This window comes from Pelophylax lessonae, assembly GCF_965119305.1.
Source record: "Pelophylax lessonae genome assembly, chromosome: 10".
NCBI lineage: Eukaryota > Metazoa > Chordata > Amphibia > Anura > Ranidae > Pelophylax > Pelophylax lessonae.
In genome coordinates, this window is record NC_138777.1 from 233,205,373 (window position 1) to 233,218,958 (window position 13,586).

The following is a 13,586-nucleotide window of genomic DNA, read 5'->3' on the forward strand; positions in this document are numbered from 1 at the left end:
CAGAAAAGAAAGGGAAGAAAAAAAATCCATTGATGGAATTCCCTGGTCATTCCGTATATTCAGGTAGTCAGCTGACCTCATTCATTGGGCACATCCAGTAATTATCCAATAGGAGAGTCACTGCATGCTTAGTTTAGTTGCTTAGTTAGTTCCAGGTGGCGACTTTTTTTTTGGCCAGGCAGTGTATATACTGTATAGTTTAGTGAAGAGCAGGGATGCTTGAGACTGGTCAAGTGGTTAACCACTTGCCGACCGCTCACTGAGCGGGTACTGCGGCAAAGTGGCTCGTTATCGTCCAGCGACGTAGACCCTCTCAGCGGCGCGCTCCCACTGTATTCAGACACAGCTGGAGTCGGGCCAGCGGAGAAGAGGTGGTGATCACCGCCGCTCTTCCCCGATCGTCGGGGATCGAGTGAGGAAATCCGCCCACTTGTGTAAACAAAGTGGGCGATTCTCCTATGTGACAGACAGTGACAGATCACAGGATTCAGCATAGCTGAACCTGCGATCTGTGTCTGTGTCACACGATCCCCTCCCCCCCACACACGTCAGTAAGCATGAGGCATACATTAACCCCTTGATCACCAGTAAAGTTAACCCCTTCTCTGCCAGTGTCATTATTACAGTAACAGTGCATATTTATAGCACTGATTACTGTAGTAATGTCACTGGTACCCCCAAAAGTGTCAAAAATGTCAGTTAGGGGTCCGATCTGTCCGCCGCAATGTCGCAGTCCCGCAAAAACAAAATCGCAGATCGCCGCCATTACTAGTAAAAAAAAATAAACAATAAAAATGACAAATCTTTCCCGTAGTTAGTAAACGTGATAACTTTTGCGCAAACCAATCAAAATACGCTTATTGTGATTTTTTTTACCAAAAATATGTAGCAGGAAACAAATTGGCCTAAAATATTAAAAAATTTTGATTTTTACATTTTTTTTTTGGGAATTTCATATAAAAGAATGTGAAAAATATTGTTATTTTTTTCAAAATTGTCGCTCTTTTTTTTCAAAATTGTCGCTCTTTTTTTCAAAAATTAAAAATCGCACAGGTGATCAAATACCACCAAAAGAAAGCTCTGTTTGTGGGGAAAAAAGGACATAAATGTAATTTGGGTACAGAGTCGCACGACCGCGCAATTGTCCGTTAAAGTAACGCAGTGCCGAATCGCAAAATATGGCCTGGTCAGGAATGGGGTAAAATCTTCCGATCTTAAAGCGGTTACAAATACGCTCATTGAGGATTTTTTTGTCAAAGACATGTAGCTAAATACATTTTGGCCTAAATATATGACAAAAATTGAATATATTGGATATTTTTTAACTGTCAAAGTAGAAAATGTCAATTGTTTCGCAAAATTTTCGCTCTTTTTTTATTAATATTGCAAAAATAAAAAATCGCACAGGTGATCAAATACCACCAAAAGAAAGCTCTGTTTGTGGGGAAAAAAAGGACATAAACTTAATTTGGGTACAGCGTCGCACGACCGCGCAATTGTCCGTTAAACTAACACAGTGCCGAATCGCAAAATATGGCCTGGTCAGGAATGGGGTAAAATCTTCCGATCCTAAAGCGGTTAAAAATACGCTCATTGAGGATTTTTTTGTCAAAGACATGTAGCTAAATACATTTTGGCCTAAATATATGACAAAAATTGAATATATTGGATATTTTTTAACTGTCAAAGTAGAAAATGTCAATTGTTTCGCAAAATTTTCGCTCTTTTTTTATTAATATTGCAAAAAATAAAAAGCGCAGAGGTGATCAAATACCACCAAAAGAAAGCTCTGTTTGTGGGAAAAAAAGGACGTAAATTTTGTTTGGGTACAGTGTTGCATGACCGCGCAATTGTCAGTTAAATTCGCGCAGTGCCAAGTTGCAAAAAGTGGCCTGGACGTAAAGCAGGAAAATCCTCCGGTGGTAAAGTGGTTAAGTTGGTCTTTTGCATAGTACTTTTTAAGTGGCAGAACTTGAACAAGCATGCGGCGAGTGAAGGCAGAACTCCTGGCCTTGGTGTTTGCTCTAAGCCAATGATTCAAAATCCGTTGAATCCAATGAATGAAGAAGGCAGCCAGTCAACAAGGATTTTCAGTTGGAGAGGTCAGCAGTGGTAGCATAGGCATGACCCAAGAAGGTGCCTGTGTCTTTAAAAGCTCATTAGCTATGCAGGGGTTTCGTCACAGCACACATGTGTATAGAGATAAAACAGGAAGGACTGCGCTCCCTATATAACCATTGCACACCAATGTCCTCTGACACTTCCTCGTCTCTAAACCACCTCCTTCTCCACTCGCTGCATTCTTCCCCATTGCTGGAAACTCTTTGCACTCTCACCTTTAACTCCTCTTTTTGTACTTTTATTGGTTATTTTATGCTTTTTGTTGGTTCTGTTCTCCTGCGGATGGAAGAATAAAGTGGACGTTTGGCTGACAGCGATGGAGGAATTGTAGGTGTCACCTGAGCCGAGATGACAGGAGGGAGCCGGGGAACTTGTGAAAGCAACAAACAAGTAAGTCCCGCACCTTGCACCCTGCACCAGCACTTCTCACTGTGGTCGAAACTTTCAAAAAAGGGTGTCATAGCGGCTCATAGATCGCAGATTTCTGCTACCTGAATATCCAACTTTTTATATTTTACACCTTACCTGCTGCAACTTTGCAGAACTTTTCAGTCTCTTGTGGTAGTGACACCAACAACAACATAAAATATAACAAACAACACAAACTCTATATATAAAGTGTCTCTCGCTCTCTCGTGTATTCTTTCAATTTCTCTTTTGCAAAGAATTTTTATTTCATTTTGAGTAGAGCAAAAAAACTGGATCAGTACTCAGATTCAGCGGTCCTGAAATAATGTAAGTTCAGCGATACTGGTGATATGATATTTCCCGAGGGTAATTCCAAGGTACAAGACTAATTAAAGTGGTATTAATCCCAAAAGCAAACATTTATTATAATGCAGCATTCCAGTTCTTAGATGTGATTGTTGCATGGCCCCTGTCAGGTTAAGGAGTTAGAAGAGAGGGAGGATAGGAGTCAAGGTATTGGGTTGAAGGCTGGAGGAGGGCTCTGGGTATTATGTTAAGGGGTGAAGGTATAGTGGTCGGGGTCTTGGGTTGGGGGGAAGGGGGGTTGGAGGTCAAGGTATTGGTTAGAGGGTGGGGGAGGGTTCTGGTAATTGAGTTAAGGGGTGTGGGGATAGGGGTCAGGGTATTCGGTTAGAGTGTTACGGGGAGGGGAGATGGAGGACAAGGTATTGGGTTAGAGGGTGGAGGAGGGGTCTGGGTATTGGGTTAAGGAGGAATAATGCTCATTGGTATTAGTGAGAGGAATAGTGTCCCATCATTGGTGGCAGTGGGAGGAATAGTGCCCCATCAATGGTGTCAGTAAAAGGAATAGTGCCCTATCATTGGTGTCTGTGGGAGGAATAGTGCCCCATCATTGGTGTCAGTGGGAGGAATAGTGCCCCATCATTGGTGTCAGTGGGAGTAATAGTGCCCCATCATTGGCATCAGTGGGAGAAATGATACACCATCATTGGCATCAGTTGGCAGAATAGTGTCCCATCATTGGTGTTAGTGGGAGGAATAGTGCCCCATCATTGGTGTTAGTGGGAGGAATAGTGCCCCATCATTGGTATCAATGGAAGGAATAGTATCCCATCATTGGTGTCAGTGTGAGGAATAGTATCCCATCATTGGTGTCAGTGGGAGGAATAGTGCCCCATCATTGGTGTCAGTGGGAGGAATAGTGCTCCATCATTGGTGTCAGTGGGAGAAATAGTGTCCCATCATTGGTGTCAGTGGGAGGAATAGTGCTCCATCATTGGTGTCAGTGGGAGGAATAGTGCTCCATCATTGGTGTCAGTGGGAGGAATAGTGCCCCATCATTGGTGTCAGTGGAAGGAATAGTATCCCATCATTGGTGTCAGTGTGAGGAATAGTATCCCATCATTGGTGTCAGTGGGAGGAATAGTGCTCCATCATTGGTGTCAGTGGGAGAAATAGTGTCCCATCATTGGTGTCAGTGGGAGGAATAGTGCCCCATCATTGGTGTCAGTGGGAGGAATAGTGCCTCACTGTTAGTGTCATTGAAAGAATAGTGCCCAATTGTTGGTATAAGTGAAATAAACGGTGCCCCATCATTGGTGTCAGTGGGAGGAATAGTGCTCCATCATTGGTGTCAGTGGGAGGAATAGTGCCCCATCATTGGTGTCAGTGGAAGGAATAGTATCCCATCATTGGTGTCAGTGTGAGGAATAGTATCCCATCATTGGTGTTAGTGGGAGGAATAGTGCTCCATCATTGGTGTCAGTGGGAGAAATAGTGTCCCATCATTGGTGTCAGTGGGAGGAATAGTGCCCCATCATTGGTGTCAGTGGGAGGAATGGTGCCTCACTGTTAGTGTCATATAAAGAATAGTGCCCAATTGTTGGTATAAGTGAAATAAATGGTGCCCCATCATTGGTGTCAGTGGGAGGAATAGTGCCCCATCATTGGTGTCAGTGGGAGGAATAGTGCCCCATCATTGGTGTCAGTGAGAGGAATAGTGCCCCATCATTGGTGTCAGTGGGAGGAATAGTGCCCCATCATTGGTATCAGTGGGAGGAATAGTGCCCCATCATTGGTGTCAGTGGGAGGAATAGTGCCCCATCATTGGTGTCAGTGGGAGGAATAGTGCCCCATCATTGGTGTCAGTGGGAGGAATAGTGCCCCATCATTGGTGTCAGTGAGAGGAATAGTGCCCCATCATTGGTGTCAGTGGGAGGAATAGTGCCCCATCATTGGTATCAGTGGGAGGAATAGTGCCCCATCATTGGTGTCAGTGGGAGGAATAGTGCCCCATCATTGGTGTCAGTGGGAGGAATAGTGCCCCATCATTGGTGTCAGTGGGAGGAATAGTGCCCCATCATTGGTGTCAGTGAGAGGAATAGTGCCCCATCATTGGTGTCAGTGGGAGGAATAGTGCCCCATCATTGGTGTCAGTGGGAGGAATAGTGCCTCACTGTTAGTGTCATATAAAGAATAGTGCCCAATTGTTGGTATAAGTGAAATAAATGGTGCCCCATCATTGGTGTCAGTGGGAGGAATAGTGCCCCATCGTTGGTGTCAGTGGGAGGAATAGTGCCCCATCAATGGTGTCAGTAAAAGGAATAGTGCCCTATCATTGGTGTCTGTGGGAGGAATAGTGCCCCATCATTGGTGTCAGTGGGAGGAATAGTGCCCCATCATTGGTGTCAGTGGGAGTAATAGTGCCCCATCATTGGCATCAGTGGGAGAAATGATACACCATCATTGGCATCAGTTGGCAGAATAGTGTCCCATCATTGGTGTTAGTGGGAGGAATAGTGCCCCATCATTGGTGTTAGTGGGAGGAATAGTGCCCCATCATTGGTATCAATGGAAGGAATAGTATCCCATCATTGGTGTCAGTGTGAGGAATAGTATCCCATCATTGGTGTCAGTGGGAGGAATAGTGCCCCATCATTGGTGTCAGTGGGAGGAATAGTGCTCCATCATTGGTGTCAGTGGGAGAAATAGTGTCCCATCATTGGTGTCAGTGGGAGGAATAGTGCTCCATCATTGGTGTCAGTGGGAGGAATAGTGCTCCATCATTGGTGTCAGTGGGAGGAATAGTGCCCCATCATTGGTGTCAGTGGAAGGAATAGTATCCCATCATTGGTGTCAGTGTGAGGAATAGTATCCCATCATTGGTGTCAGTGGGAGGAATAGTGCTCCATCATTGGTGTCAGTGGGAGAAATAGTGTCCCATCATTGGTGTCAGTGGGAGGAATAGTGCCCCATCATTGGTGTCAGTGGGAGGAATAGTGCCTCACTGTTAGTGTCATTGAAAGAATAGTGCCCAATTGTTGGTATAAGTGAAATAAACGGTGCCCCATCATTGGTGTCAGTGGGAGGAATAGTGCTCCATCATTGGTGTCAGTGGAAGGAATAGTATCCCATCATTGGTGTCAGTGTGAGGAATAGTATCCCATCATTGGTGTTAGTGGGAGGAATAGTGCTCCATCATTGGTGTCAGTGGGAGAAATAGTGTCCCATCATTGGTGTCAGTGGGAGGAATAGTGCCCCATCATTGGTGTCAGTGGGAGGAATAGTGCCTCACTGTTAGTGTCATATAAAGAATAGTGCCCAATTGTTGGTATAAGTGAAATAAATGGTGCCCCATCATTGGTGTCAGTGGGAGGAATAGTGCCCCATCATTGGTGTCAGTGGGAGGAATAGTGCCCCATCATTGGTGTCAGTGAGAGGAATAGTGCCCCATCATTGGTGTCAGTGGGAGGAATAGTGCCCCATCATTGGTATCAGTGGGAGGAATAGTGCCCCATCATTGGTGTCAGTGGGAGGAATAGTGCCCCATCATTGGTGTCAGTGGGAGGAATAGTGCCCCATCATTGGTGTCAGTGGGAGGAATAGTGCCCCATCATTGGTGTCAGTGAGAGGAATAGTGCCCCATCATTGGTGTCAGTGGGAGGAATAGTGCCCCATCATTGGTATCAGTGGGAGGAATAGTGCCCCATCATTGGTGTCAGTGGGAGGAATAGTGCCCCATCATTGGTGTCAGTGGGAGGAATAGTGCCCCATCATTGGTGTCAGTGGGAGGAATAGTGCCCCATCATTGGTGTCAGTGAGAGGAATAGTGCCCCATCATTGGTGTCAGTGGGAGGAATAGTGCCCCATCATTGGTGTCAGTGGGAGGAATAGTGCCTCACTGTTAGTGTCATATAAAGAATAGTGCCCAATTGTTGGTATAAGTGAAATAAATGGTGCCCCATCATTGGTGTCAGTGGGAGGAATAGTGCCCCATCATTGGTGTCAGTGGGAGGAATAGTGCCCCATCAATGGTGTCAGTAAAAGGAATAGTGCCCTATCATTGGTGTCTGTGGGAGGAATAGTGCCCCATCATTGGTGTCAGTGGGAGGAATAGTGCCCCATCATTGGTGTCAGTGGGATTAATAGTGCCCCATCATTGGCATCAGTGGGAGAAATGATACACCATCATTGGCATCAGTTGGCAGAATAGTGTCCCATCATTGGTGTTAGTGGGAGGAATAGTGCCCCATCATTGGTGTTAGTGGGAGGAATAGTGCCCCATCATTGGTATCAATGGAAGGAATAGTATCCCATCATTGGTGTCAGTGTGAGGAATAGTATCCCATCATTGGTGTCAGTGGGAGGAATAGTGCCCCATCATTGGTGTCAGTGGGAGGAATAGTGCTCCATCATTGGTGTCAGTGGGAGAAATAGTGTCCCATCATTGGTGTCAGTGGGAGGAATAGTGCTCCATCATTGGTGTCAGTGGGAGGAATAGTGCTCCATCATTGGTGTCAGTGGGAGGAATAGTGCCCCATCATTGGTGTCAGTGGAAGGAATAGTATCCCATCATTGGTGTCAGTGTGAGGAATGGTATCCCATCATTGGTGTCAGTGGGAGGAATAGTGCTCCATCATTGGTGTCAGTGGGAGAAATAGTGTCCCATCATTGGTGTCAGTGGGAGGAATAGTGCCCCATCATTGGTGTCAGTGGGAGGAATAGTGCCTCACTGTTAGTGTCATTGAAAGAATAGTGCCCAATTGTTGGTATAAGTGAAATAAACGGTGCCCCATCATTGGTGTCAGTGGGAGGAATAGTGCTCCATCATTGGTGTCAGTGGAAGGAATAGTATCCCATCATTGGTGTCAGTGTGAGGAATAGTATCCCATCATTGGTGTTAGTGGGAGGAATAGTGCTCCATCATTGGTGTCAGTGGGAGAAATAGTGTCCCATCATTGGTGTCAGTGGGAGGAATAGTGCCCCATCATTGGTGTCAGTGGGAGGAATAGTGCCTCACTGTTAGTGTCATATAAAGAATAGTGCCCAATTGTTGGTATAAGTGAAATAAATGGTGCCCCATCATTGGTGTCAGTGGGAGGAATAGTGCCCCATCATTGGTGTCAGTGGGAGGAATAGTGCCCCATCATTGGTGTCAGTGAGAGGAATAGTGCCCCATCATTGGTGTCAGTGGGAGGAATAGTGCCCCATCATTGGTATCAGTGGGAGGAATAGTGCCCCATCATTGGTGTCAGTGGGAGGAATAGTGCCCCATCATTGGTGTCAGTGGGAGGAATAGTGCCCCATCATTGGTGTCAGTGGGAGGAATAGTGCCCCATCATTGGTGTCAGTGAGAGGAATAGTGCCCCATCATTGGTGTCAGTGGGAGGAATAGTGCCCCATCATTGGTATCAGTGGGAGGAATAGTGCCCCATCATTGGTGTCAGTGGGAGGAATAGTGCCCCATCATTGGTGTCAGTGGGAGGAATAGTGCCCCATCATTGGTGTCAGTGGGAGGAATAGTGCCCCATCATTGGTGTCAGTGAGAGGAATAGTGCCCCATCATTGGTGTCAGTGGGAGGAATAGTGCCCCATCATTGGTATCAGTGGGAGGAATAGTGCCCCATCATTGGTGTCAATAGGAGGAATAGTACCCCATCATTGGTGTCAGTGGGAGGAATATTGCCCCATCATTGGTGTCAGTGGGAGAAATAGAGCACCATCATTGGTGTCAGTGGGAGGAATAGTGCCCCATCATTGGTATCAGTGGGAGGAATAGTGCCCCATCATTGGTGTTAGTGGGAGGAATTGTGCCCCATCATTGGTGTCGGTGGGAGGAATAGTGCCCCATCATTGGTATCAGTGGGAGGAATAGTGCCCCATCATTGGTGTCAGTGGGAGGAATAGTGCCCCATCATTGGTGTCAGTGGGAGGAATAGTGCCTCACTGTTAGTGTCATTGAAAGAATAGTGCCCCATTGTTGGTATCAGTGGAAGAAATGGTGCCTCGTTATTGGTGTCAAATAGTGCCCCAAGACAATCAAAAGGCCACATTTCTGAGACCATTGGTCTAAAGTAATCACCAAATACCTTTCCTGATAATGAGTTGGCCCAAACCAGCCAAAAATGTTACTATATAAGCTAATGGACAGGAAAAGGATTTACATAGATTGATTTAACGCAGAAGAGAGATCATGCTGGAAGTCACCAATGCCATAATGGTTATCAGGAGACCAAGAATTGTGTGGAAGGTGGGGCAGAGGCCAAAGTCTACAGAACTGTCGGCTAAAAACTGTCGGTTTTCATCTTCGTATGCTGTGGAAATAGGAGTGAAATCACAAGACTTAATTCCTATACACAAGTTTTTCCTATTTAGCTGAAGTCGCTTTAATTTTTGGTGAAGGAACCGCGATCTACAATGCAGTCTTATCATCGCTGAGAAAAGACTAAAGCCATTTAGGGATAAGCCACACAACGGATTTGATAATGTCTTGCTATGGAGATGTTTACTCACTTGCTGGCTGTCACCTCAGTAGGCTAGAGCTACATAAGACCTCTAGTCAGGGCTTTTTTTCTCAGAGAATAGGTGCAGGAACTCCCCCTTCTAAGTTACTTTGTGTCTCCACCCCCTACCCACCTCCGAGCACTAACCCTTGGTTCCACCCCTTCCAACCTCCGAGCACTAACCCTTGGTTCCACCCCCTACCCACCTCCGAGCACTAACCCTTGGTTCCACCCCTACCCACCTCCGAGCACTGAACCTTGGTTCCACCCCCTACCCACCTCCGAGCACTAACCCTTGGTTCCACCCCTACCCACCTCCGAGCACTAACCCTTGGTTCCACCCCTTCCAACCTCCGAGCACTGAACCTTGGTTCCACCCCCTACCCAGCTTCCAGTACAGACTCTTTTAGAGAATATAGAACCAAGTATAATTTTGTATTGGAATGTATGGAATTAGGTTATGATAACAAGAAAAGCAATAAAATAGATCCCCCACAGCAGCAGCAAAAGATCTCCCAGCAGCCAGCATCAATAGACTCTCTAGTAGCCAGCAACAGTAGACCCCCTCCCTAAACAGTAGATCCCTTCTAGCAACAAGTAACCCTCAGTATCAAAAGATCCTCCACCAGCAACAATAGATTGCCATGCAAAAATAGATCCCCTCCAGCAATAATAGATCTCCCAGCAGCCAGCATCAGTAGACCCTCCATCACCCATTGGAGGTGCCGGAACTGCGTTCCCCCGTGTTCCTGCTGAAAAAAAGCCCTGCCTCTAGTAATGTTATCATGCTACTAAATTTGCTAGGAATAACTATTGATTACTACACAGATGGAGCACATGGCTTCCTATGGGTTAAGCTACATGAACAGTATGTGGTATCATCTTGTAGCGATCCATTGTACTTGACTAAAGCATTGTGTGCCCATGGAAGGTTGGTCGCTACTCCATAGAGAGCCATTTGTTCCATCTGTTTAAGTGTTCAGTTTCTACTCTTGTAGCACCCTTCCCTCTACAGGCAGATAAGGAACCCAAAGGGTCCACTTCAGGGTCAAAAAAAGAGCGAAAATGTAGAAAAAATAACAATATTTTTCACATTTTTTATATGAAATTCCCCCCCAAAAAAATGTAAAAATCAATTTTTTTTTTATTTTTTGGCCAATTTGTTTTCTGCTACCTATGTTTGGTAAAAAAAATCACAATAAGCGTAATTTGATTGGTTTGCGCAAAAGTTATTGCGTTTACTAACTAAGGGAAATATTTCTGTAATTTTTTGTTGGGTTTTTTTTTTTTGAGGGACTGCAACATTGCGGCGGCATGCCCAGAAGCTGTTTAGCAGGGAATGCGGCGTCGCACCGGAAGTGACGAGAGGGGCTGGTGCAGGCGCATTGACTCCTGGGAGCGATGACGTTCAGCTCCCAGGAATCATTGCAAACCGGAAGTGACGGCGTGGGCCGTGGCCGCCGAGGGAGGAAGTGGAAGGAAGGTGAGTATTTCTTTCTACAATAACAAGGTAAGTAAAAAAAAAAAAAAAATCCTAACTATTAAATTCCTTTTCAGGTGAAGAAAAGCAAGCGGATGACCACAAAATCGATTATGTCGATTTTGTGGCCGGAACTCCGCTTTAAAGAGATGAGGTGGCAACCCTAGTCCTCGAGGCCCACTATCATGCCAGATTTTAAGTATTACCTTGGGGAGATGCAGACTAGAATACTGCAATCACTGAGCAGCAAATGAGATCACCTGTGATGCAATTTAGTTATCTTGCAAACCTGGCCTGTTAGTGGGCCCCGAGGACCGGAGTTGAGGACCACTGCCCTAGACTACACGGATGTGCGGCTTTCAGGATCCCTTCCACTTGTACAAGCCATAGCAGGAGCTGGGCTGAGCTCCATCCCGCTCCAGCACTCCCAGCAGGGGATGCTTAGGAATCCATCAGGGGTGTCCAAACTATGACCCTTCAGCTGTTCAGGAATTACATGTCCCATCATGCCTAGTTATGTCTGTGAATGTCAGAGATTTACAATGCCTCATGGGATGTGTAGTTCTGCAACAGCTGGAGGGCTGTAGTTTGGACCAGAGGCGTAACTAGAACCTTCAGGGCCCCGGTGCAAGAAACCATGAAGGGCCCCCCGGACCCCTGGCTGGGGCCCTTCCCTTCAAGCCTGGGGCTCTTCCCACTGATCTTTGGACCCTTTACTCTCATTGTGGGGCCCTTTATTACGGTCCCGCAGTGGGACCCTTTCACAAGTCCTGCAAAGACAGCAGAACACAAGTGAACTGGATGGCAGGAGTGGCGGGGGCAGCATACAGAGGAAGCAATCTCCTCCATTTTCCTCCTGCAGCTACAGGAGGAAAAAGGAGGACAGTGATTTCTCCTCATGCTGCCCCCACTGCCCCTCCTATCCAGGTGTACAGGGGAGCCACTCAGGCCCCCTGGAGCATGGGGCCCGGTTGCAATTGCACCCCCTGCAACCCCTGTAGTTACGCCCCTGGTTTGGACACCTCTGATGGGTGGGCGAAGCCTACTGCATTAGGGTGTGCACCCTGTAGTAGGGCGTTCCAGAGAGCCAGGAAAAGTCCTGTTCGGGGTTTGTACATCTCCCAGGCTCCTCTATTACATATTTAGCGCTCTCTGATCCACGATCCAGTTCGAGTCTTGGTCCTCTCTCCAATTTGGGCTCACCTGGGGGAGAGGATCAAGACCCGAACTGGATCATGGATCAGAGATCCCTAAATGTGTAAAAGAGGAGCGTGGGAGATGTATAAACCCCCAAACAGGACTTTTCCTGGCTGTCTCTGGGACGCCCTACTACAACCCTAATTGCCAGTTCACACTGATCCGGTCCATGCTGTGCAATAGAACCGTTCTAATAGGAGCGACTCAAGTCGCTCTGACTAATGCCCTGTACACACTATCAGATTTTCTGAAGACTTTTGTCTGCAGACTTACCAAAACCATATAATATGAGGTCAAACCTAAACACTTTCAATTTGTATGCAATCCGGCAGGCCCTTGCACTACATAGAAAAGGTAAATCTGAAGACAAAAGTCTTCAGATAATCTGATAGTGTGTACAGGGCATTAGAAAAAGGTTCCTGCATCTTTTTTTTGCAAAAGTCGGAGCGATTTGCATTGACTTCCATTATGTGAAGTCGTTGCAAGCCGCGCCGAAGTCGCGGTGCACGGGCGACTTCACTAGTAGCCCGAAGTCGGGGTGACTTCGGTCGGAATAGTGTGAACCGACACTAAAGCTCACATACAGGTAGATGATTTTGCACTTAACCGGTTGCCGACCGCCGCACGACTATATACTGCGGCGGTCAGCCCCGGCCAGGCAGAGTGACGTATCGGTACGTCACTCGCCTGTCACTGACTTGCGAGCCTATAGCGAGCGGGCGCGCGCCCGCCGAGGCGCGCGCCCGCCGCGGCTCGTTCACAGGCAAGTCAGTGCGTGTGACCGGCGGACTCGATGTCCGCCGGCCACACTACGATCGCTCCTGTGAAGGGAGAAAGACAGAGCAGCTTGTGTAAACAAGCTGCCTGTCAGTTCTCCCTGTGTAAAAGTAAAGATCTGACCGTTCTACTATGTAGAACGGTTGATCTTTGCTTTTACACCAATAGCAATGTCCCTACACAGTAGAAAGCACGCCCCTAGGACACACTTAACCCCTCCCTTCCCAATAAAGTTAACCCCTTCCCTGCCAGTGTCATTTTTGCAGTAACAGTGCATATGTATAGCACTGATTACTGCAGTAATGTCACTGGTAACCCCAAAAGTGTCAAAAATGTCAGTCAAGGGTCCGATCTGTCCGCCGCAATGTCGCAGTACCGAAAAAAAAATCACAGATCGCCGCCATTACGCGTTAAAAAAAAAAACACCAAAAATGACAAAAATCTTTCTCTTTGTTAGTAAACGCGATAACTTTTGCGCAAACCAATCAAAATACGCTTTTTGCGATTTTTTTTACCAAACATAGGTAGCATAAAACAAATTGGCCGAAAAATGTTAAAAAATTTTGATTTTTACTTTTTTTTTTGGGGAATTTCATATAAAAAAATGTGAAAAATATTGTTATTTTTGCAAAATTTACGCTCTTTTTTTGTTTATAGCGCGTGATCAAAAAATCGCACAGGTGATCAAATACCACCAAAAGAAAGCTCTGTTTGTGGGAAAAAAAGGACGTCAAATTCGTTTAGGTACAGCGTCGCACGACCGCGCAATTGTCCGTTAAAGTCACGCAGTAAAAAATCGC

The 13,586-nt window shown here is 46.3% G+C and overlaps 1 protein-coding gene across 3 annotated transcripts in view; it reads left to right on the forward strand.

Moving 5' to 3' along the window:
* The first annotated feature begins 2,386 nt into the window (after nt 1-2,386).
* Nucleotides 2,387-13,586, forward strand: part of PLCG2 (phospholipase C gamma 2) — a 237,264-nt gene continuing 226,064 nt past the window's right edge. For 2 of the 3 annotated variants that reach the window (XM_082269679.1, XM_082269680.1), the window contains exon 1: nt 2,388-2,511. The gene's annotated coding sequence lies outside the window, so the exon portion shown is untranslated. Of the gene's footprint in view, nt 2,512-13,586 lie in introns of all 3 variants that reach the window. The other variant, XM_082269676.1, reaches the window with a different exon arrangement.